Genomic DNA, 26255 nt, shown 5'->3' with positions numbered 1-26255 from the left:
TTCCAATCCCTGGAACCTCTGAATATATTGCCTTGCATGGAAAATGGGACATTGAAGGTATGATTAAGGGCCTTGAGAAGGGGAGATTACTGTTAATTATCCAAGTGGGTCCAATGAAATCACAAACATCCTTGTAAGTGAAACATGGGGCATCAGTGAAGAAAACATGAGGGAAATAGAGGCCAGAGGGATGCAATTGCTGGTCTTGAAGACTGAAGGGAAGCTTGAGCCAAGAATGTGAGAAGCCTCTAGAAGCTGAAAAGGCCACAAGATGTATTTTCCCTTAGAGCTTCCAAAAAGCAAGGCAGCTCTGCCAACATGGTGACTTTAGCCCCATGGGACCCATTTTGGTTTCTGACGTCTAGAACTGTGAGATAATGTATATTTTTCAAATTTTAATGTTTATTTCATTTTGAAAGAGAGAGGAGGGGGGAGGGCCAGAGAGAGAGAGGAAGACACAGGCTCCAGGCTCTGAGCTGTCAGCACAGAGCCCGACGTGGGGCTGGAACTCACAAACCATGAGATCATGACCTGAGCCGAAATCAGTCGCTTAACCGACTGAGCCACCCAAGCGCCCCAATAATTTTTTTAAGTCAGTCAATTTGTGGTAATTTCTGAGAGCAGCTCTAGGAACCGAACCCAGAGGTGCTCCTTTTTCACTCAGGCTTTTATCTCTCATCCCTCTATTCCATATTTTACAAACTAGCACTGTTGACACAGTAGCAATCAAAAGCAATGAGGTCTCTGCCTTCCTCAGACTTCTTTTCTGACAGAGGCAGACAATAAACACATAAAAATATGTGAATATGTGAGGGAGATAAGTGCTATGGAAAAAGTGAAAGTAGGCAATCAAATTAGGCTGAATAGATTTATTGGATGATTAAATAAATAAATGGAGCCAACCTATGCAAAAACCCCCTCTCTTCATGGTATCTCATAATGACCTGCCTGATCACCAGCAGAGTGGATTATTTCCTTCATAGGGTTCACTTAAAATATTGTTCTTTCCTCTTGTGATTATCTATATTTATATCTATATCTATATCTATCTATATATGTATGTATGTATATATCTATCTATAGATATATATCTATATTCATCCATCAAATGGAATACTACTCAGAGATCAAAAAGAATGAAATCTTACCATTTGCAGCAACGTGGATGGAACTAGAGTGCATTATGCTAAGCAAATTAAGTCAGAGAAAGATAAATAGCATATGATTCACTGATATGTGGAATTTAAAAAACAAAACAGGTGAACATAGGAGAAGGGAAGAAAAAATAAGATAAAAACAGAGAGGGAGGCAAACCATAAGAGACTCTGAAATACAGAGAACAAACTGAGGGCTGCTGGAAGGAAGGTGGGAGGCAGGGATGAACTAAATGGATGATGGGCATTAAGAGGGCACTTGTTGGGATGAGCACTAGGTGTTTTATGTAAGTGATGAATCACTAAATTCTACTTCTGAAACCATTATTATGCTATATGTTAATTAACTTGGATTTAAAAAAAAACTTTAAAAATTTTGTTCTTTACTCTTAACCATATGATTGAGTTCTTCATGTATGGAAAACACGTGTAATATATTTGTTAAATGTTTATTTATTTTGAGAGAGCAGAGAATGAGCAGAAAGAGAGGGAGAGAGAGAATCCCAAGTAGGTTCTGTGTTGACAGCATGGAGCCCCATGCAAGGCTAGATCTCATGAACCATGAGATCATGATATGAGAGGGAATGAACAGTCAGACACTTAACCAACCGAGCCACCCAGGCATTACAAACATGTGTAATATTTAATTGTACACTGTGTGTAGTCCATAATACCCTCATGAAAGATATTTAAGAGAGAAACATGATAGGGGCAAATGGGAAGGAATAAAGTCAGGAAAGAACAAATAGAAAAGAAAAGGCAGGAAATCCTGGAAATATGGGAGAAAGGAAGGAAAAAATGTCTAAGAAAATGATGGAAGAAAGGAGGGACAGAAGACTGATATTCAAGCGCAGTTATACAAGTAAACTCAATACATCTTCTATAAAGTACTCAATCACTACCAATTTGCACAGTGTGATACTTGTGAGGTGCTACCTCTGTGCTTTCGCATGTAGGTGCAACATCATGTATGTTTTATCAGCTGCTGGGACTATGCTGTCTCCTTAAACAGACTGTCCCCAGTAGCCTAAGACACTTTGTTGCCTTGTGGCTCCTGGAAGTTGATTCCTGTAATGGTTCTGTGTAGCCATGGGAGCCAATAAAAGAAAAACAACAACAACACAACTGTCTGGCATTTTAAGGGTAATACGTTATGGACAGCAGTGTTTACTGCTATTACCTCTAGCAAACAGGAGCTCTTTCTCTGAATTATACTCATCGGTGGACTATAATTGATTGCTGCTTTCGAATCATTTATTTTATAAAACTCAATAAAAAGAAAGTGATGAAAATGTGCCAGATGATTTCCACAGAGGGTAAGAATAAAAGAGCCGGGAAAGAATGCAGTCTTGATTCATATTCACTCCTTGTTTTCTCAAATGCTGTCCCAATCCTGCATGGAAGACTGTTCATTTCTCCTTGGCAGTTCCAGACCTAATGGGTGAAGCAAATTTCCCTGATGTTCTGTTTACCTCATTCTTGCTTTTATTTCCTTTGATAAAGACCTATTGGTATTAAAGATTGCAGGGGGTTTATTTTACACTGAGATTCTGGTTCAATTACTTCCAGCTACATCGGTACACTGCTGAAGAGAGCTTCAGAAGGTAGCAGAGCTAGTATGCATTGCTTTCCATCTCCCAGGTAGCAAACGCAATTGTTTTGTTTTTCACGGTCTCAAAATGACTGGATATCAGCAGCTTACACCCCGCAGGGCAAATCAGGATGCGACATAAAGTGTTCAGAATTGCTATGTTGGCACTGATAGCAGAACGGTAATAACATAGTGTGTCTGGACACAATAGGGCTTTGGCAATGTCAACCACTCATTCCCTGGTGGAGAATAGACTGTGTCATTGTGTCATTCCAACTCACCTTTTATTTTCCCTCCTCTTCCTTGACCTGGAGAATTTTTTTTGGATGAATTAACTCCTCCTTCCTTGCCACAGACACACTCTGATTCAGGAGCTCTGAATGCCGCATCTCTTGTTATGTGGCACAAAGAGAACTCTCTCCAATAATCTCTCTTCACAAAGGGCTTTGTGCTTACCTGGCTCACCTCTGTTCAGTTGTGGTAACCTGCTACATGTGTTTACCAACTCACAAACTCCTTGGCTATGTATCCTAAAGGGTGGAAGAGGGGAGCCCCGTAGAGAAAGTTGTAGACTATCTACCCAACCCCCACAGGCACACACACCCCCACTCACCCAAAGACTTGCTTTACTTCATTTAGAGCTATTCCACAAATGGTAGCTAAGATTTCCATTCTATTCAGTCATTTTTAGCTAAAGAATTGCTGCCCTTGAAAACTCAATGGCTGTTATTGCCACCATAGTATAAATAGGATGCTAATCTTTTATACAGCTATCTGCTTTTTTAGTATTCTCTCTGCCTAAACCTCATTGTTTGCGGTGTGAGTTTAGTCAGCCATCTAGATTTTGTGTTTCACTTCTTTACAAAACTTATGTGAAATTGCTGGCCAGTTTTTTTTAATGCCACACAACCAACTTATGTAAACTTTTAATTGAGGTTTAATATCTATATAGATATAGATATAGATATAGATAATATAACTATATATATATAATTATGCAGTGGTGTGTGTGTGTGTGTGTGTGTGTGTGTGTGTGTGTGTGTGTGTGTTGTAGAAAACAACAATCATGACACTGTTAGGGAGAAAATGTTTTACTGTACCCATCAGTGTTCTTGTGACTGGTCTAAGACTTAAATAGACATGAAATAGATTAACAGGAGAAACTAAATTTAATTACATGTGTACAAGGACTCCATGAGAATGTGAGGCTCACAGGCAGTGGCTTGATGCTTGATGCTTACCTACCATCCAGAGCTAAGGAAAAGGGGGCAGGGTCTTCCCTCAAAGGGAAGGAAGACAATTCATAGGAAGATGACAAAGAGTAAGTGTTTGGTAAACAAGATGCTTGGTGGGCAATACAGAAACAGTGGGACCTAGGGAGGAATATTGGCAAACAGACTTTACTAGGTTCCTCCCTATCTATCTCATCTGGTTCCTATTATACTCTAGTTGTCTATGCTGAGAGCTCCCTTCCTGGAACAGGTCCTGTATCTAAATTCCTTTAGGCAGTTGAGTGGCATAGGAGTAGGGAGTATAAAAGAAAACTTCTTGACTCTTCTGTTTCTTAAAATTAATCAACCTAAAATAATGCCACGTGCCAAAGAGACACATTTTGGGGTGGCAAATTAATCTCCCCTACAACACATCTACTACAAGATAGCCCAGAGACAGTATTCACTGGGTTCATTGGCTTTGATGTTATAGAGGACTGTCAATTTCATTCTGTATATTAATCTCATAGCGTTGCTAGGTGAAACATTCATTTTCCTTCTATTTCTAATTCTCCACAAACAGCTTATATTTCTATCATATTTATGCATAAGGTTCATAGATAAGATTCATTCCACACTATGAAAACATTTGTAATAGAAGCAAGTGTGTGGTGTCATAGGATAAGCATCAGTATATGCATGTAATCCAAATAGGAGCCCATTTTGTTTCATTAATTCATGTAAATACCAACAATTAGTAAAGAAGAAATAAGCTGGAACAATATGGCATAGCAGACTGTTGCTTAGAGTGATTGATCTGCAGTGTGCCCTTAACATTCTTAAACGGTGTCATTATTATCCTATGAATGGAGAATTCTTCATTCCCCCTGTTTAGAAATAGTTTCTTCAATAATGAGCAGAAATTTTCCTTCTACCTTATGATTCTCTTGAGATCTGCAGTTTCTTTGCCTTATTCCCACTTCTGCATTGTTAAATGGTCATATTTTAAGTTCTTTGAACTGTGACCTGAACTTTTTAAAGGAAGTGGACTACAAAGGTCTAACTTTCAAAATAATATGACAGTTTTCTAGAAATTGTGCACCCGTGTGTTGGGAGAACTGGTAGAGAAGTGGAGAGCAGAGACAGGCTGTTCTTTGTCTCCCTCTCTTTGTTTCTCCACCTCTTCTGCCTGGAGATTGAACACCTCCACTGACATTGTCAACAAAGCTATTATTCCACTCATTGGTCAATACATGCTCATTTTCTGCTGAATGCCTAGGGAACTGATGCATTGTATGCTGATCTTTGTCTTGGGTTTATTTTCTCAGGGACCATAATGCTTAATCTGCATTATGTACTTACCTGATTATGAGGCTTGGGGGGCGGGGGATTAAATCATAACTCACCTGCAAGGAGACTCAGATACAACAAGGTAGCAAATAGAAATGATAAGCCTCTGTTTTCTTAAAGGGAAAATGGGCTGGTCACTTTGGTTTCTAAAACAAGTAGATTTCTGCCTTACCTGCATGCAAACTTCTGCCTGTCCATGGAGTCAGTACTGAAACAAAAGAGTGTCAAAGGCAATAGGCTCTCAAATTGGAAAGTCATCCATTTAAGATGCCAGTTATTCAAAATGGGTATTCTCAGCCTCTGGACTAAGGAAAGAGTTTATGTGAAATACATGAATATTTTGGGAGAACTCTGTGTAAGTTCAATTAAAGCTTTTTGCTAAGAATGTTAACATTTGATGGTAACATATAAACAAATTCTGGTTCTTTTCCAGTCTTGTAACCTGAGGCAAGCCCTAAATTTACCAGTTCAAGTCACTTTCTTTGAAGAGCTTCCACCAAGCTCCCCTCCTTGGAGGGGAAAGTAATCAACTTCACTATACACTGATTGTTTCTTTCCTGCATATTCCCTCTGCACATCAGTGAACAGTTATTTTCATATCCTCTGGTACGGTTGTTTGCATTCTGTCTCTGGTTTCGTGAATGCCTGAAGGCTTAATAATACCTGGCTTACTGAGTGGCTGTGAAGTTTATGTGAAAGAACATATGTTGATTCCCATCTTCTGGTCCTGTTACAGCTCTGGAGATGCAGAGGAAATTGGATACTTGGGGAAGGGAAAAGCTTGGGTAGCCTGCTTAGCCCAGCATTGGTAAAGGGGGAGCTGCCTGTAAGTCCCCTCTGAGCAGTCTGGAGTGTTTTTCTAGGCAGTGGTTCATATTGGTGGCCAATGGGCTCCATGAGACTCACAGACATGGTTTCTTTGGTTACTGTCAAGCTTAGTCTGTTTGTCTATTTTGGATATGCTTTATTTCACTTATAAAATAACTAGTTGTCACATTTCAAAATCAAAAGCTTCCATATAAAAATCTAAATCTCCAGCCACACTTGGCTGTGGTCCTGTATGACTGAAGCCCAGTAAGAACAAAACTTTTTGATGGGTGTTCTGTACCTTTCACTCTCTACTTCCTTATCACATGTTTGCTTCATTCATTAGTACTTCTCGTTTGGCCTCTGGAGCCATTCGAGGTTGAGACTCCTTTCTACAGCCATAACTTCTTCAAAGACTTCATGGCTGGAACTATGAGCATAATTTGCCCACATTGTTCTTTTCCTTCAAATTCTACCTTCAGCTCTTTATGTTTGTTTTCCTAAGCTAAAAGAAAAAATATATATATGCCTATGAAAAATAGGTTGTACTTATCTTTTCTTAAATATTTAGTTGAATGTTCTGAACAATTATACTAATTTTATAATGTCATATTCAGGGTTTATGATTTGGATGAATATATATTCTTTTATGAAATATAGGGTATGATTTATAGAGTGAGTTTTGATGTAAAAATTCCTTGGATCTGAGAGACTGAATATACTGATATACAGTGGTCTGACAATATATGAAAGTAGAAATCTGACCCACACCCAGCAGCAGCTACACCAGGAAGCCAAACCCCAACCTCTGTAGCAATTGGCTCTAGTCAGGACGTGATCAATAACTGCCAGCTTCTTCAATTTTTGCCTCTTCTTCCAACTTAGGACTGAGCAGAGAAAGCCAAATATGCTCATCTGACCAATCATATACGATACCCCATTTCTAGTTAGCCCACCTCAAGTGTTAGGACACCCAGAGCCTCCCATCAGAGAATACCTGAAGCCTTTCCATTTTGTCTTACTAAGTTTTCCAACTCCCCTGTCAGCCTTTGAGTCTCTACCAATTGCACATATAAATGATGGTGGCTGACTCCTTGTTATAGCAAGTTCTGAATAAATAACCTGTGCTCATTCTCATTTGGGTGGTTTTCATTTATTTCCACAGTTCAAATCCTTATTACTGCTGCTTATTAATTATGCAGCCTTGTGCATGTTTCTTAACCTCTGTAAGTCTTCCTTGCCTCATTCTGAAATGGAGATGTTAGTGATACCTACCAAATAGAATCAAATAAGTTAATAAAATACAATAAAGTACATGTAAAACTCTTTAAAAAGGTCTGGTACACTGTAAGCCCATAATAGTGCTCAGTATTTTTATACTCTTATAATTATTTATTTTAGACATAAAGAAACAAACTAGAGAGAACCAAGCGCTTGCCTGAGGTTCTCAGAAAATGTCTGAGCTGGGTGCAGATTCTCTGCTGGGTTCAAGTCTGGTGTTCTTCTGCTTCGCACAATCCCAATTTGCATGCAGAGTACAATCAGCAAATGTTTTCTAAATGAATGCATGAAAGAATAAGTAAATGAGTGAGCAGACTAAATTGTTACATAAGTTGCAAACACAGCTATGGATAAGGGGAGGAATCATTCAATCAACCAAAAAATGCATGTGTCTGGAACCAAACCGTGTTAAATCTTGTAAGGAGGTAAAATGATTTTAGAGCTGGAAAGTATATAAGAGATCATTTAGTCCCCGTGGTTTTCTAACTTTTTCAAACTCCATGATCATAGAAGTTCAGAAAGGAAAAGTTTTTTACAGAAATACCTAAATAGTAATAAAATCAAACTAAACTCTAACCATAGGTTTTTTTTTGTTTTTGTTTTTTGTTATAAGTGATAGACTAAAAGACATTTTGCCATTGTTTTTTCTTGAACTTGATTCTTCCTATAAATATTGTTTGTATATAATCTACCACAGACAGCAATCATAATTTTCAGAAAATGGATAAATCATGACCACAAATAAGAACCCACTGAAACACTTTAATAAGACTCATGTGTTTTAGTTTGGAATCCCTCAAGAAGAGACTGTTCGTCAAGGATTTGTGTACAAGTCTTTCTTTGAGGGACAATCCCAGGGAATATATCAGGTAGTAGGAAGTGAGATAGGGAATAGGGGAGAGCAAATAAAAGGTGTATTGACAAGTGTATTACTGTTATGGGAACTGGTGCTCAATTAAACTGGGGACATTGGAGACACAGTGAGGAATAGTCTATAGAATTGTTCCCATGAGATATGAGACTGAGATATCAGTTCCTCTTGGATTGAGGGATGATAACTCCCATATACTTCTTGTTTGCACCTCTTAGAGCCTAGAGACTCTCTTAAGGGAGGAGACTGTCTGCAGTCAGAGAGAGATAAGTAAGTGATAAGAGTTCTTGGGAATTGTCTGCAGGTGATCTCCAGGGTAAGCCAAGGGGCTAGGATCCTGACAGGATAATATCTGCTATCCAAAATCTCAACTTGAGAAACCACTGGTTAAGATACTTGTTTTAGCTTTGTGTTTTTATCAAAATTAGTCATACTTCAAAAGAAAAATTATAAACTGGAGAAAAAATATATATATATTAATATGACAAGGGATTTTATCTTTAAATAAGTCATAAGGAAAGAGCAAAAAAGAAAAAAGAAAAAAAAAAAGAGTCCTGCTAGAGAAATGGATGGTAGTGATGAACACTAACTCATTCATGATATACTAGAAACAGGAAAAACACAGGGAAGGGAGTGTTCATTATTCCATTAATCTAAGGAAGTTTATTGAAAATGAGATCTGGATTCTTCACATCTGCTGCAAGGGTGCAGTGCATGGTCACTCTCGTGCACTGCTGATGGAGACAACCTTGTGGAAAGCAATGGGGTGTCACCTATGTCAAAGACTTTAAAGTTGTTCATTCCCTTTGATTCAATCATTCCCCTTCTGAAAATACAGCCTAATGAAAACTGCCAATATAAAATAAACGCACCTTTTTTTTTCCTTGAAGCATATGGAATTGTTTAAAACAATACATAATCTTCATGGACAATGTCATGCAGATGACTAAATATAGACCCATATGAAGTATATTATGTAAGCATTTTGTAAGGAATTTTCCATAGCATGGTATGTTAATCTTATTGGTTTGAAAGAAACAAAGTTTCATACAAAACACATCAAACCTATAAAATAGCAATAAGATAGCAATGAGGACTTGGCATGCACCAGTTTCTGTCCTGAGTACTTTTATATGTATTAACTTGCTTAATGCTCTCTACGTCCCAATGAGGGACTATTCTTACCATCCCCATTTTATAGATGAATAAGATGAGGCCACTGGGCCATTAAGTGTGCTAGCCAAAATTACACAGCTGGAAATAATGGGATAGGGATTCAGAGCCAGGCGAAGTGAGTGAAAGCCTCCAAGACTCTCAACTAGTCCTTTACTACACTTCTCAAGAGGCTCCTAAAAGGATAAACTATTTGGGATACTGCTAGGCCATGGGAAGCAGAAAGGACATGTCACTTTTTAGCTGTCTCTGTCTCTGTCTCTCTCTCTCTCTGTTCCCCTTCTCTCATTCCCTCTTTCCCTTTCTCCCTCTCCTCTTTGCTCATTATGCAGAGCCCTCTCTGCCAGGCTGTACTATAGGGTACCAGGAATTTAACAGACAACACAACTCTTGATAGGTACCCATTCCTGGTTCAATTCATGGCCACTCCAGATTAAAGCCAACTTAGAGCTCTCTGAGCTAAGAACCTCTACCTAATGAAGTCATGTTTGTCATTAATGATGCTACTTATTAATGATATTTAGTACTATTAATAATAATTATTCAATATCTCATGTTTACAATGTTTTACATGCTCATATTCTCTCATATGATAATTATAATAACCTTGTGAAGTATGTAAAGCAGACACTAAAATCTCACCTTTCATTTTTTTAAAGTTAAAAACAATTTTTTTAACATTTATTTATTTTTGAGGGGTGGGGGAAGAGGGACAGAGAGAGGGAGACAGAGGATCCAAAGCAGGCTCCATGCTGTGAGCACAGAGCCTGATGCGGGGTTTAAACCCATGAACTGTGAGATCATGACCAGAGCCAAAATCAAGAGTCAGCTGCATAACTGACTGAGCCACCCAGGGGCCGTTTAAAATTTTTATTTAAATTCCAGTTTGCTAACATATAGGGTAATATTAGTTTCAGGTGTACAATTTAGTGATTCAGCACCTACATACAGCACCTGATGCTCATCACAAGTGCCCTCCTTAATCCCCATGTCCTATATAATGAACCCATCCTTCCACCCACCTCCCCTCTGGTAACCATCAGTCTGTTCCTATAGTTAAGAGTCTGTTTCTTGGTTTGCCTCTCTCTCTGTTTCTTTCTCTCTCTCTCTCTCTTTTCCCTTTTGCTCCTTTGTTTTGTGTCTTAAATTCTGCGTATGAGTGAAATCATATGGCATTTGTGTTTCTCCAACTGACTTATAAATCCAATCTTCTGGATGAAGAAAAACATTAGAGAGAATCACAGTAATACATTTCTTACAAGGTAAGATTGATCAGACAACTTGGCTTCAAATCCCACACTCCTACCTGCTGGTTAACTTTGGGCAGGTTACTGAGTCTCTCTGTTTCACTTTGTAAAGTATGAACATTCATAGTACAAACCCCATTGGTTACTGTGAGATTTAAACAAGATGATGCAGAAAGTCCAGAAACAAAACGACTGTCCTTTGTTCTTTTTGTTTTTATTTACACATCTGAGAAGGAGTTGCTGTAATCTCAATTGCTGTGCTCATAAATAGTAAAGCTTTCTGTGATCCATTGGTGGTGTTAGATTTACAAAGATAGACCTTGTTTCCTTTCAGCTCTTGTAGTAGACTCAGCTGGCCCTGAAAGAAAAATCTCAGTGCCCAACTTCAAGGACTGTGTTTAGCCAAAAATCTTTAGGGGGTAATTCCTTCAGGATCTACCTTAGCATTTAAGTCAAGGTCACACCCTTCTTGGGGCAAACTCCAGCCAATGATCACCTAAGTCAGTGGCAGCTGACATCATCTCTTCTCAGAGCAGCATCTGGAAAAGAACTGGACAAGGCAGTGGTGCAAGGACGCAGTGACTTAGTTATTTCCATCCAAGGTAGGGTTCTTTGGCAGGCAGTCTTTTCCCAGACTCTCATTGGACTGGAAGAGATTCTATCAGGTCTAACTCCAGATTAATTGGTTCCCATTGCCCAACCCTGCTTTGGCTTTTGTTCTCTCACAGGTGTTACTTCCAAATGCATGTCAGCATGTGCTTTCCAGACCACAACCAGCTCATTGCTTAATGCAGCTAGTGAAGCCTGGTTTCAGGCTGTGGTTTCTTGACTTTGGTACCACTGACATTCTGTGTTGTAGGATATGTCCTCTGTGTTCAAGGATCTTCAGCAATAACCTTGGCCTCACCTCACTAGATACCTATAGAAGTACCTCCACCCCCGACCCCGCATTGCAATAACTCAAATTTTTCCTGGGAATTCCCGAGTGTCCCCAGCTGAGGACCACTGGTTTAGGAAAAACCTTTCACTTTACCAAGGAGGACACTAAAACCAAAAGAGTTAATTTTACTTGACCAGTTAGGTATAGCTCAATTAAAGATAGAACTAGGCTTAGAACACAGGTTTCTGCTATTTCTAATCCAGGGCTCTTTTTAGATTTTGCATTAGAAGAACAAAGAATTTACAGGAGTAATAGCATCATCCTCTACTTTGGACTGGAATAGCCATAGGGGAAAATTTCCAGAACAAAAAAAACATTGTTCATTTTCTTATTTATACCTATGTGAAGAAGATGCTATAACCTTTACCACATCCCAGCTATGAAAACTGTAAAGTTCTGCACCACCTGGATTGCAAGTTTAAATCTCTTCTTATTACTTGGTTCCTAAAGGAAACACTTGAAATCATCATGGTTCCTTAGGTGTGAAACTATAAATAGGTCTTCTCCAAACAAAGCTAACTCCTATGTATCTGTCCAGTGTGGATCAGCCTTCTATATAACCTTCTGTGTTATCTCTTGTAAAAAAATTTCCATGCATTCCACTTCCCTGACCTCTCCATGGAGATGGGGAGGATTCAGTGTTTACATAGCCTCTGTCCTGCAGCTTTTAAAGTCATAACTCTCAGCCATCTCTCGTACTGTCATAGTCTTGACTGATTTTTTTCCTCCTGGACCATGATGGCTGGAGCCTTTCAACATTTGGTGCCTAATTCTTTTTTTTTTTTTTTTTTTTAATGTTTATTTTTGAGAGAGAGAGAGAAAGAGAGAGACAGATTGTGAGCAGGGGAGGGGCAGAGAGAGAGGGAGACACAGAATCCGAAGCAGGCTCCAGGCTCTGAGCTGTCAGCACAGACCCCGATGCAGGAATCGGACCCACGGACCGTGAGATCATGACCTGAGCTGAAGTTGGATGCTCAACTGACTGAGCCACCCAGGTGCCCAGTACCTTATTCTTGAGTTCTAATCTGAGTAGATGTTTTGGGAATAAACAAATAAGTGGCTAAATAATTTAAAATAGCCAGCTGACTCTACCAGGAAGATAATTATAAAAGGAACAATATGATGGGGTGCGTGGGTGGCTCAGTTGGTTAAGTGTCTGACGTCTTCTTAGGTCATGATCTCACAGCTCGTGAGTTCAAGCCCTGCATCGGACTCTGTGCTGACAGCTCAGAGCCTGGAGCTTGCTTCGGATTCTGGGTCTCCCTCTCTCACTCTCTCTGTCTGTCTCTCAAAAATAAATAAAAACATTTTTAAAAAATTTTAAAAAGGAACAATATAGTTTTGTTTGGTTTTGTTTGTTTTTGTTTTTGTTTTGCTTTTTCTTTAGGCGTTTGCTCTGTTTCTTACACTAATCTTGACCATGTTTACAGGCAAAGTTACCAGGAAAGTGTCTTGAAACATTCCTATCAAATCAATACTTTTGCAAATGTTCAGGTCAGGCTTCCAGTCCCAAGCTCCCCTAAATGTAATGCAGGCAGATATGTGTGATAACATCTAACCTTAACAGTAGCTCATTTTACCTTTTGCTCTGATATTTAAAAACCTGATCCTGGAGTAATGAATTTGTAGTGCAGCACAGGAAAATATGTTGCTGAATGATTGACAAAAGCAATTCAGATTTTTTTTAATAAACCCCATTCTATCCATTGCAAGGCATTATTATGGAATAATAATGGTTACAATATCCTCAGGAAAAAATCTGTAAAGCAGGACTATGCTTATTTAAATATTATTTATGCAGGTATTTATTATAATAAGATAATGATCTTACTGTGAATTAGCTATCAAGTGAGATGTTCTGGTTGTTTGTAAAGTTTAATTCTATACTAAAAAATAATCTTGGGATGTAGTCACTGTAACAGCTAATGAATAAATATGAAGCTTATTTTCAAGCCATTTACACATTAGGAAATTTAGGTTTTAGCCCTCATTATTTTATCACATTCAATATAAAATTATAGACAGGCTTTGTCTTGATAAGTGAAATAATTTGCATGCATCAATCACAGCAAGAAAGACAAGGTTTAACATTTCTCATATATTAATACTGATGTGCAATTTGAGTTTTAGCTTGAAAGGGCAAAGAAGTATGTCTTTGTTGCCATTAATATAGATCTCATTGCTTGAATAGCAATGTGTATTAATCAAATAGTATTTATTAAGCAATAATATTTACTTAGCACTGAGCTGAATGTTGGCATATAAGAACATATAAATAATTTTAAAATATGATCATGACTGTCAGAAACATACACTCATTGAGAAGATGATATATATGTAGAATATGTTAATTGATATTTTTATTTTTATTTGAACTTGAAAATTTCTTGAGTCTAAGAGTGCTGGAGTCCAGCCCCAGCAGGTCCAGGGGTTCCCAAAGGATGAACAGCATCGGCAAAAAAGTGAAAAAGAAAATAAAACAAAAATAAAAATGGACACAGACAAGAGCAGTGTGTTGAACTGGCCGCTTTATTGTGGCAAACGTGGCATTATATTTGTTAGCAATTTCCTTGTAGCATACGTCATCTATGTTTTCTGGCATTACCTAATTCTAAAAAGGTTCATATGTGTAATCACCCTTTAAGGAATAACATGGTTATTTTCCCGTAACGTTCCCTCCTGCTCTTTGCTTATTGATTAATTTCGTACGTTATTTCCATTATGTATCTACGTTTATCTGTAATCTATAAAGCATTTGCTTTGCTGTTTTCATGAAAGGTCATCTATCTCTCAACACCTCAAGTGGAACAGTTACAGGGACATTACCTGTTAGTTGTTTCCCCGAACCATTTGTGGTTTGTGGAACAAAAGTGTTCACCTTGGTCCAAGGTGCCAGGAGGGGGCTAAGAGGGCCTTAGGAACCCACGCCTTATACATTCTCAGAGAGACAAGGCACCTAGGAACTAATGAACCATTCTGTACTTCAACCGACCAGGTTTAGTCATCATCTGGAATGCCTCCTGGGGGCCAAGTGGGCCTAGGTGTTGGAGTAACTTGTGCCCATAGATACACTCCTTTGTTGCCAGAGTGGGGCCTTTAAATCCATTTATTCCCCCTTTGCTGGGAAATGTATGGGACTGTCCTTCCTTTAGGTAGAAGAGTTTTTATAGGGGGTTGCAAGGGCTAGATGTAGGGCTGCACAATTTCCTTGCGGAAACTTATTTCTTTCCCAGTGGTTCCCAGGGGGCCTGTCAATGGCAATTCCCCAACAGACAGTTCCCCAGGTATTTTTATTAAGGCCAAATTACATAAAAGTGGGAGTACTAGAAGCTTCACTGTCGGTGGGCTGCCCGGCAGTGCCGATCCGTCCACCACTCAGGCCCTGCCATCAGGCTGGTTGGATAGCTCGGCTTCTAGCATAAGAGGAATAATTCAGGAAGGGCCATGGCACAATGGCTCCAGAGTTCTGGATGGAATCCCAGTTCCATCATTCAAAGCTATGTATGTACCAGCTTAGACATATTATATGCAGTGTCCAACCCAGTGATTCTCAAACTGCTGCATATCTGAATCACATTAGGTGGCTTTCAAAAACCCCGAAGCCCAGGCATCAGGATTTTTTTAAAGGTTTCAGGGTGATTTCAGTGAGCACCCAAGGTTGCAAATTATTAATCTAGCTTACTATTACTCAAACTTTATTATGAGTATCATTGCCTTGTTCACTAGGGTAAGTACAGGTTCTCATTAAGGAGGCTTGGCCTGGGGCCTGAGAGTCTGCATTTCTTATAGGCTCCCAGGTGAGGTCAAGGCTGCTGGTCCATGGGCCACACTTGAAGTGGGAAAATTCTAGCCCACAGTTTGGTCATCTTCAAATAGAGATACGTCTTGGAGGGTTAATGTAAAGACTGGTTATCAGGCACTGTGCCAATCACATATGTATCTAATTATAGCTATGGTTACACTACTGATTTCAATTCAACTTCCCTGAAATTATTCATGTTATGAAAGAGAGTCATCTCTTTCTGGAGTGAATTATATCTGGATTTAAAAAAAAATGTTTAAATTTCTTTTCCTTCCCTTTTTTTTTTTTTTTTTTAGGCAAAGCCTAGTTATTGTTACCAGCCCTGAAGCTTATGCAAGCACTACAACCCAACTTTATTTTCCTCTAGCTTCATATTTGTCCATCCTGTTTCCATAGTGGAATCGCTTGGAAAAATTTTACAACATACCCAATGCCCGGGCCACCCCAGACAGATAAATAATCGATGTTTCCAAGGGTGATTCCAGTACAAGGCTATGGTTGAGCAACACAGCTCACCTAATGTTCCGCATTCCATTTACTTGACCTTTTATTCAGTTATCACCCACTGAACTTCTAAGACATGCCCACATTGTGCTGGGCCATGGGAATGATACAAAATTAAGTGATAAATAGCAACAAGGTGTATGATCTTGGTACTGATCACTACTATTTTTATAACAAATCTATGGGGTAGGTATTGTTACTGTTATTACACTGCATGACAACTCAGTTCTCTAGGATGTTATAGTAGAATACATTATAAGACTAAAAAAAGAAGGTAATACAGTTGTAGGAACATAGATGTAGTTTTATTTTTGGAATATGTAATCCAAATTTCTCACCTTGGATTTCTTTTCTTTTCTTTTCTTTTCTTTTCTTTTCTTTTCTTTTCTTTTCTTTTCTTTTCTGGCTGTTAAGTTTATCTGCTTAAATATAGTCTACAATCCTAAGGTCAAGTCGGTCAAGTAAGGTCAAGGACCGTATTTTATAGGCATTTTTTACTGTAGGACCTAAGCACAAGACTGAAAACAAAGTGTGTTTTCTCATTCTGTCTTCCTCTCTGTATGTATGTGTACATACATATACACATTTATTTTTTTAATGTTTATTTTTGAGAGAGAGAGAGAGAAAGCATGGGAGGGGCAGGGAGAAAGAGGGAGACACAGAATCTGAAGCAGGCTTTAGGCTCTGAGCTGTTAGCACAGAGCCTGACACAGGGCTTGAATTCACAAACCGTGAGATCATGACCTAAACCAAAGTCTGACACTTAACAGACTGCGCCACCCAGGCACCCCCTATATGTACACATTTATATTTATATTTAAACCATCCTTTAGATCTTTATTTTACTTTTTTTCCTCAAGACTCTCTGTGCTCCTTATTCTAGATATTTATGACTCTCATCAATTGTATAGAAATGTATTCATTAACTGATGCATTTAAATTCAGTTTATTAGAACTTAAGCCTAATATTTCAGCACAGTCAATGCTTTGCCCTCGCAAATCTGTTGTGCCATGTTTTCTCATTGGTTTTCAGTACCATATGTAGATTTTTCATGTTTTTTTTAAAAACAAGGGTGAAGACTTGTAGACTACAGCTGTTTGCAGAGTCCCCAAACTGTCTCCTGTTTGACCAAAACTTTTCTACTACTTATGTATAAGTTTTATTTCCTGTTTTATTTATTTATTTATTTTTGTTTAAATTCCAGTTAGTTAGCATATTATATAATATTGGTTTCAGGAATCAAAATTAGTGATTCATTACTTACATTTAATACCCAGTGCTCATCCCAACAAGTGCCCAACAAGTCCTTAATTCCCATCACCCATCCTCCCACCCACCTCCCCTCCGGCAACCCTTAGTTCTCTGTATTTAAGAGTCTCTTATGGTTTGTCTCCCTCTCCGTTTTTATCTTGTTTTTCCTTCCCTTCCCCTATTTTCATCTCTTTAGTTTCTTAAATTCCACATATGAGTGAAATCATATGATCTCTTTCTCTGATTGACTTATATCACTGAGCATGATACACTCTAGTTCCATCCACGTTGTTGCAAATGGCAAGAATTCATTGTTTTTGATTGCCGAGTAATATTCTATTGTAATTTATATACAACACCTTCTTTACCCATTCTTCAGTCAATGGACATTTGGGCTCTTTCCATAATGGGCTATTGTTGTTGATAATGCTGTTATCAACATTGGAGTGCATGTGCCCTTTAGAATCAGCATTTTGGTATCCTTTGTATAAATATCTAGTAGTACAATTGCTGAGTCATAGGGTAGGTCTATCTTTAACTTTTGGAGGAAACTCCATACTGGTTTCCAGAATGGCTGAATCAGTTTGTACTCCCACCAAGTACAAAAGGGTTCTCCTTTCTCCACATCTTCACCAACATCTGTTGTTTCCTGAGTTGTTAATTTTAGACATTATGACAGGTGTGAAGTGGTATCTCATTGTGGTTTTGATCTGTATTTACCTGATTATGAGTGATGTTGACCATCTTTTCATGTATCTGTTAGCCATCTGGATGTCTTCTTTGGAAAAGTGTCTATTCATGTCTTCTTCCTATTTCTTCACTGTATTATTATTATTTTTTGGGGGGGTGGGTGTTGAGTTTGGTTAAGTTCTTTATAGATGTTGTATACTACCCCTTTATCCAATATATCATTTACAAATAGCTTTTCCCTTTCCATAGGTTGGCTTTTAGTTTTGTTGTTTCCTTCACTGTGCAGCATCTTTTTATCTTGATGAGGTCCCAGTAGTTCATGTTTGCTTTTGTTTCCCTTGCTCTGGAGACGTGTCTAGTAGGAAGCTGCACTGGCTGAGGTCAAAGAGATTGCTAGGTGTTTCTCCTCTAGGATTTTCATGGTTTCGTGCCTTAGATTTAAGTCTTTCATCCCTTTTGAGTTTATTTTTTTGTATGGTGTAAAAAGCTGGTCTAGCTTCATTCTTCTGCATGTCACTGTCCAGTTTCCCCAACCAGTTTGTTGAAGAGACTATCTTTTCCATTGGATATTCTTTCCTACTTTGTTGAAGATTAGTTGGCCATACATGTGTGGGTCCACTTCTGGGTTTTCTATTCTGTTCCATTAATCTATGTGTCTGTTTTTGTGCCAGTATCACTTTTAAATGATAATTTTTATCCAACATTTTCAGGTATTTCTTGCAGAATTTTCAAGTTTTTTTGTTACCCATTTTGCCAAATATAAAGCTATCTCTATAAGTTATTGGTATCAACATTACAAATAATCCTGTACAGTATTTTAGGCAACAGTTCTTGTTTTCTGTATTAAAAAAAAAAAAAAAAACACCTTTATATAATAGGGATGTTTGATGGCACAGTTTCTTGTGTGTGTGTGGGGGGGGTAGGGGTAGGATGCAAAAGTAATGCCTAGTCTATCTATACTTTTGTTGTCCAGTACTTTCTAGTACAAGGACAGTGTTGCTTTAAATTTACCCCATTGCACCTATCTTTTGTTTCTTTCCTGCGTTGAAGTAGCATGAGGCCGACAATGTGAAGAAAAGGAAGAGCATGACTAGAAAGGCCTTTCTTGAATTATCTTTATATATGTTGCCTGGTATTACTCTATTCTTGGCCATTGTTACTTCTTAGACTTGAGTCCAATTTTCCCAAATTTCATACAATTCTGTCAATTTTTCTCTCTCTTCCATAGTACTTTATACTTTTAGATGCAAGGAACAGCCAATAAACCCGCTAATTCTCCATTCTGTTTAGAATATCTCAAATATTTGTTGATCACTCTGTTATCAGAAGATAGATTAGGGATTTTATCAATAGTCAGTCAGGAAAGAATAGATAAACCAAGATATCATTAAGTGACACCTGTTACATGATGGATAAGTATTCCTTAACGCCCATACTATTGGTGTGAAGCACCCAGTAAGAACCACATTTGGCAAAGATCTATGAAGTCATGTTTCATTGGAAGACATTCATTCATTTGTCCCTTTGGTAAATATTTATTGAATACCTTAACCTGTGTACAGTAATGCCATAGTGAAGTGCTTTTAGGTCACAACTTCATGTATCCCATCCTCATTCTTTAAGCTAGACAATTATGTTCTTCTCAAAGTTATACAAAATCCTATATGCATAAGCCTTCATAGCCTGCCTTACTACAAGACTGCCAGTCCAAATGTTTTCTCATATAGAATGTGAAGCACTATATGATGTGTGTCCTTCACTGTGTAAATTATTGGGTCATAATAAAGGAAAACCTTTAGGGCCCTTTTTTTAAAATTGTTTTCTTTTTAAAAATTTTTTTAATGTTTGTTTATTTTTGAGAGAGAGAGAGAGAACAGGGGAGGGGCAGAGAGAGAGGAAAACACAGAATCCAAAGCAGGGTCCAGGGTCTGAGTTGTCAGAACAGAGCCCAATGTGGTGCTCAAACTCAGGAACCATGAGATCATGACCTGTGCCAAAGTCAGATGCTTAACCAACTGAACCACCCAGGAGCTCCCCCCCCTCCTTTAGGGCCCTTTTACGAGAAGAGTATTATATACTGGGGCAGATAGTTATCAAAGGATTCATTAACAATACTTGTGACTTGTGTTTTGTTTTTGTTTGTTTGTTTGTTTGTTTGTTTTTGAAAGGATATGTAGGCATGGCCTATATCCAACCTGTATTCATGTTTTCTTGAATGATGTCAGTTCTGATGGGACTGATGTCTGTTTTGATTTGTCAGTGCTCATGCTCTACTAGCTATTAAAAGGTTTCGTTATGTCCTCTGGTAGGGTGCCCTGAGAGCTCAGAGAGGCATCACTGGAGACTTCCAGCAATGCTTTCTTGTCTCCCTCTCCACACTCAACACAAAAATGTGGATGATTTTTCATAGATCCATAAGTCAGTGCCTAGATTGTATTAGACCTATATAATCCAATACTGTGGCCACAAGGCACATGTGGCTGTTGAACATTTGAAATGTGGTTAGTTCATATTGAGATGTGCTGCCAGTGTAAACTATATATTATATTACATTATATTATATTATATCATATTATATTATGTATTTGTATGTTGCATATTTGTATATTATGTATTTGTATATTATATTTTAAAGACACTAGAATTTAAAATGTCTCATAATTATTTTATGTTGATTGCATGATAAAATGATACTAATTTGGGTACATTAGGTTAAGTAAAATATATAACTAAAATTGATTATAACGGTTTCTTTTTGCTCTTTTAAATGTGGCTACAAGAAAATGTAAAATTACACATGTGACTCATATCAAATCTATCTCAAAGCATGGTTTTAGACTTTAGATATAATAAAAAAAGCAATTATGTATAAATTCCCCCATTTTTGTAGTTTAGCAAAATGAGATCCTTTAGTGGGAAATGAGTTACCCAAGAGCGCAGAATGGAGTAATATTAGAAATAAGCCTGTGGCCTAAGCTTTGCTACCAAACTCAACTCTCCTTTTAAAGTTAGCCCTATGGTCTTCAAAGGAAACACATTATTATAAAAACTGTTTTGGAGATATGAAACTCTATTTCTTGAATATTGATCATAAAATGTTTTATAAGAAAGAAGAAGACTAGAATCAAATGTTTTTCTGTCTCTTAACATTTTTTTTTTTATCTTAGGTTTCAGGAAATAGAACTAGCTAACATAAACCCTTTTGATTTCTTAGTGAAAAACAAACTTCAGATGCTTAACAATTGTGTAGTTACTAGGTTGTGTAAATAAAAGGAACTAGATAAGTAAGTAAACTGCAGATAACTCCAAATTCAGGTACAAGTTTGTGATTTTATATACTTTTTCAGAGGATGGGAGGAGAGCATTTTCCTTCATGATTACTTATTCTATATTTAGAATTTAAATGAAATTGTATATTCTAGACCCATATTCATTTGCCACTAAGTATGTGAACTATAAGCACATTTTAGAGCACAAACCTGGAAAATTTGTGTTGCTGTCTTTTTCTTTTATTCCTTAACTGAGTAGCAAAACACAGCTAAACGTTATTGTATTTATTATTAAGGTATATGAGAAAATAGATTCTGGGGTCAGACACAAACACACTATAGTATGATGTATACATTTGTTTCCCAAATGTATCCACACATAGTCTAGGAAATCTGAGCAATAACAGTCCTTTCCTCCAGGTTCAGATACATTGTATGTAATGTGAAGATGAATATCCTAAAAATCTCAGTTATTAGATGCTAATGAACCTAATATATAAGAAAAGTACAGAAGAAAGAACATCAAAATTCCATTTTCAGAAAAGGAGAGAATTTTAACTCAGGGTAGTCATAGGTGGATTATAACCACCAAATCTGCTGGATAGAAATATTGAAAATCCTTTGCTCTGATTCTGATTTTCAGAAGGGCTTCATTATACATTCATCTCCATGTGTACATTTTAGGGGAGGAACTGGAAACTATGCCCTTCTTAAGATGCTATATCTTTTGGTATGAGATTGAGAGAACAGAAATTGTTTTTAGGATTAACTCATAGGCTTGATATTATTTTGGTAACATAATTCCCCTAACATTAATTATCTGGACTGTTAGCTCATAGCCCATCCTGTGTATAAGTAATCACATCCAACAATTTTGTCTAAGGTGTATTCAGCCAAAATTGGTCAAGATAATCAAGGTCTGGAAACCAAGTAAAGCTGGTACCAAATTGAATTAAGTAGCCAGAAGGAAGGCATGAGAAGAGGCCTGATCACCATCTTGTAATGCTGATAATTGTCATGTAGCAAAGGGGAATATTTATCTTGTGGTGCTTCAAAAGGAAAAACAATACCTAGCAGAAATAAATTATAGGAAGGCAGGTATTGATGAAACTTGAAAGAAACAAAATAGAATAAGAGAAAATAAACACTCTTTCCGATAGTTGGGGCTGCCCTGAATATGGAAGTCTCCCTGGTGAAGTTCCCTCACTTGTTTTCAAGGTTCTGTGGAAGGAATTTCTAGTGTGGAAGGTTAAATTATCTAATGTAATCTCCAGGGTTCCATCTGATTCTGCTTTCTATGTTCCTATGATTCTAAGAAACCAAAGACAAAAATTGGACAAGTATTGATTCAGAAGGACCCAGAGACACATGAAGCAAGTACTGAAACACATCAAACTGTCTTGCAACCTGCCATAAAAGATTTATGCTACTCCCTTAAGAGCAGCCGGAATGTTAAGATTGTTCAATCTTCATCTTCTGGTTGGCCATTTAATCTACTTGAATTCCTGACACAAGTTTTTGCGGTCATTTGACCTACTTTGAATTCCTGACACAAAGGAATTGTCATAAAACAAAAGATCTCTATAACTTACGTTTTGTTCTTTAGGAAATGCATTGTGTTTCATAGGAAATGTGTTCATTTTTTTTGTAAAGGTGTTTTGTGGGTCTTGGGATTTGTCTTGGATGGTGAAGGGGGGGGCAGTTGTTTTCAGTGACATCTAAATCCATGTTACTATACTTTTAAGTTGTCTTTTTATACTGCTTTGTCTGTTCGCATGAACAGTGTTTGACTCTCCTACCTGTACTTCTCTTCAAATTCAGAGATTTGGGCTGAGTTCTTTGGTAAAGGTATTTTGCTGTAGAAATTTTTAAGTGAAAAAGATTGTGTTTTTCAACAAGGTGTATGGAACATTCAAAAACCGCATGAATGTATCTAAGGAAGGAGAAAAACATTTGCTTCTTCAGTAATTATTCATTGAGTTCTTACATACCTACTTTTGTGTCAGGTGTGGAAGTTGGCATTAAAGATAAAATGGTGATCAAGTCAGACATAGCCTGTCTTTGACGTTACATGCAGCCCAGCAGCTGAGGAATAACACAATATAAATGGCAAAAATGTTATGATAGGGGAAGACATTCATACTAGGGAGATCATAGATCGAACATACACTTAGTAAATCAGAAACTGATATTCTGTTGGCTCTGAAGTGTGAGTGGAAAGAGAAAAGAATGAAAAAACCGGGCTTAGCTGGTTTTGCAGATACTCTAGGGTCTTTGTCCTAACTTAACTCTGTGACCAGGGCAGAACTGGTTTCTCTGGGACCCAAAGCTCCATACTTTCTTTAAGCAGAAAACAAACAAGCGACATACAAAAACAAAATTAGGCAAAAAATCAAGTTGTTATTTCAAATGAGAAAAATAATCACAGGAAGATCCTGAAATTTTAGAGATTTAGAATCTTCTGAATTCTTTGTAGGCTATTTTCCAGAAATGCTTATGGATATGCTTCTGTTTGCAACCTGGCTTTCCCTGCCCAAGCGGAATCCTCTGGGACTCTGAAGTGACTCTCAGGGCTGGCAGGCTGCTCTGCAGTTGAGGGGTCTTGGAGCTTCATTAAATGTTAAGGAAACCCACCTGACCAGTAACTCCAGTTTAGAAGTAACACAGCATGGATGGACCTAGATGCTATTATGCTAAGTGAAATAAGTCAGAGGAAGACAAATACTGTATAAATTCACTTATACATGGAATTTAGAAATGAAACAAAACAGAAACAGGCTCATAGACACAGAGAAAAAACTGATGGTTGCCACAGGAGGGGGCAGGGATGGGGATGGATAAAGTAGTTGAAGGAGATTAAAAGGTATGAACTTTCAGTTTATATAATAAGTCATGGAGATGCAATGCACACTATAGGGAATATAGTCACTAATATTGTAACAACTTTGTGTGGTGACAGATGGCCATAGAATTATTTTTGTAACCATTTTGTAGTGTATATATATATATATATATCAAATCACCATATCATATACATGAAACTCATACATTATTGTATGTCAATTATTCTTTAATGTATATTTTTTTAAATAGGCTTGACTCTTATTTTTTAAGACGTCCATAAGTAGTTTCTTTTATGCCTCCACTAAACTAGGATATTTCTGGAACTCAAATATGAAGTGAATTGTCGAAATAGCCAGGCAACTGTGTGAGGTGAGAAAGTAAGAATCCCTGAGTATTGCTTTAAGTGTTACTAATCCTGGCCACTATATCACAAACTGGCTGTTTTTTAATGAAAACATGATTTATCTGAGATTTCTTCCCCTGACTAAAAGCGTGCTTGATTTTCTCTTGCATTTTGTGATGTTTGCTTGTTTTCACAACTATATAACCCCAAGAATGAGATGAGAAATCCATTGTTAAGGGATATTGAGGGAGGTCTGTGTACCTAGAAAAAGAGTGCAATGTGGACATTTCCAATTTACCATGTTAAAAATGGTTGTCCTGTCAAAATCCTGGAGCTTATCTAAAGTCAGAATGACATGGGAAGAACTCATCCTCAAAGTAGGTATGTCTATAATATCACTTTCAATGGGGAAATCAATAAGAGAGTAAATATGTTAAATATAATGCTAGTTAATATCCTCTTGTATTCTTTTAGAACCACATAATTCAGTGATGAGCAACTAATGACTTACTTTCTCTTGAAATTTGGTCTAAGACGTAATCTCAGGGACAAGAAAGAAACCTGTTTCTTCATTCAACCAGTATTTAATAAGCACTTGCTATGTGATGGAGATGTGAATAAGATAAAATCTCTGCCTTTGGAAAATTTACATTCTTGAACAGAAACAGACAATTAATATGCCTTGATTATTTTTAGATAGTGATGAGTACTATGAGAAAATTAAAATAGGGTAATGTTATAAACAAGGATGGATGGGAGGCAAGTATATAAGGAGGTAGGGATTTCTCTCAGAGACAGTGATTATACACTGAATAAAGAGAAGAATGAATGAATGAGCTGTTCAGAGGTATTGGGTCAAAGAGTGCCAGACAGAGGAGAATGCAAAGATCCTGAGGCAGAAATTACCTTGTACGTTATATAAAAGGAATGAGGGCCAATATTGCTGCAACAAAATATATGAGTCAAGAGTAGTAGGAGCTGAAATGGTAGAAGCAACATTCTTCCACCTGCTTACCAATCTCTTAATTGGGAATTTAAAAATCCTATTTGTGTGGTTAAACTCTAATACTAAATCATGTCCCTTACCTTACACCCTGTATGTCAGTGGATCTTCTGTAACTATTATTATTCTTAGATGTTATTTCAAAGACTATTAATACATTTTCTGATTTTTTTTGGTAAAAAACCCTCTGATTTAGAAATAAAATAATCATCAGTCTCAGTTACAGATGTTATGTGTCCTAAAGGTATTAATATAAATGAATAGGGCAATAGAAATAGGAGCCAGTAGGTATAGGGATAGGTATACATATGCCTTTCTTCCAAATGCAAGTCCATGCACATTTTCGCCCTGTATCAGTGCTTATAAAAACAGCTCGTTACCACTGGTCTAATTCAATTTCCAGATTCCTAGATGGGTAGATTGAGGTTCACAGAAGTAAGTGACCAAACTGACCACTGAAATATTGACGTATTTCCTGATTGTCCCCACATCCTGCAATTTTGATGCTGATAGTTTTTCAACATATGCATGTATTTGTTTTGTTTTGTTTCTGCAAAGCAGAATTGATACTATGCTTTCAGAAATGGGAAAAAACAATTGATCAAAATTTCTGGAATACCTTCAGTGTAGCCACCTAAAATTTGATGTTTGAATTGGTCAGATGCAAATATGGTCATCCTCAGAAACACTTTCCTCCCACTGATGTTCACCATTTGCATGACCACATGCAAATGTGGGAGAGAAGTCTACATTGCCTTCTCAGGGATTTACTATGTGTCAATTAGATCACTTACATGAAATCCCAAAGTGGAGAAATTTTGTCTTATTTCCCAAGGCACTCATTTTCATTATGGATGAGGGGGCACTGGAGTGTAAGAGGAAAGTCTGTATCTAGTGTATGTGGTTGTATATTCCAGATTTCA

General features: G+C 37.5%; 1 long non-coding RNA gene across 2 annotated transcripts in view; it reads left to right on the top strand.

Moving 5' to 3' along the window:
• LOC122200869 overlaps window positions 1-26255 on the top strand; it is a 491651-nt gene that overhangs the window by 359400 nt on the left and 105996 nt on the right. The window lies entirely within an intron of this gene.

Source organism: Panthera leo, chromosome D1, assembly GCF_018350215.1.
Source record: "Panthera leo isolate Ple1 chromosome D1, P.leo_Ple1_pat1.1, whole genome shotgun sequence".
Classification (NCBI taxonomy): Eukaryota; Metazoa; Chordata; class Mammalia; order Carnivora; family Felidae; genus Panthera; species Panthera leo.
Note: the sequence above shows the minus strand (reverse complement) of the source record. Positions and strands in the feature narration are given on the sequence as shown.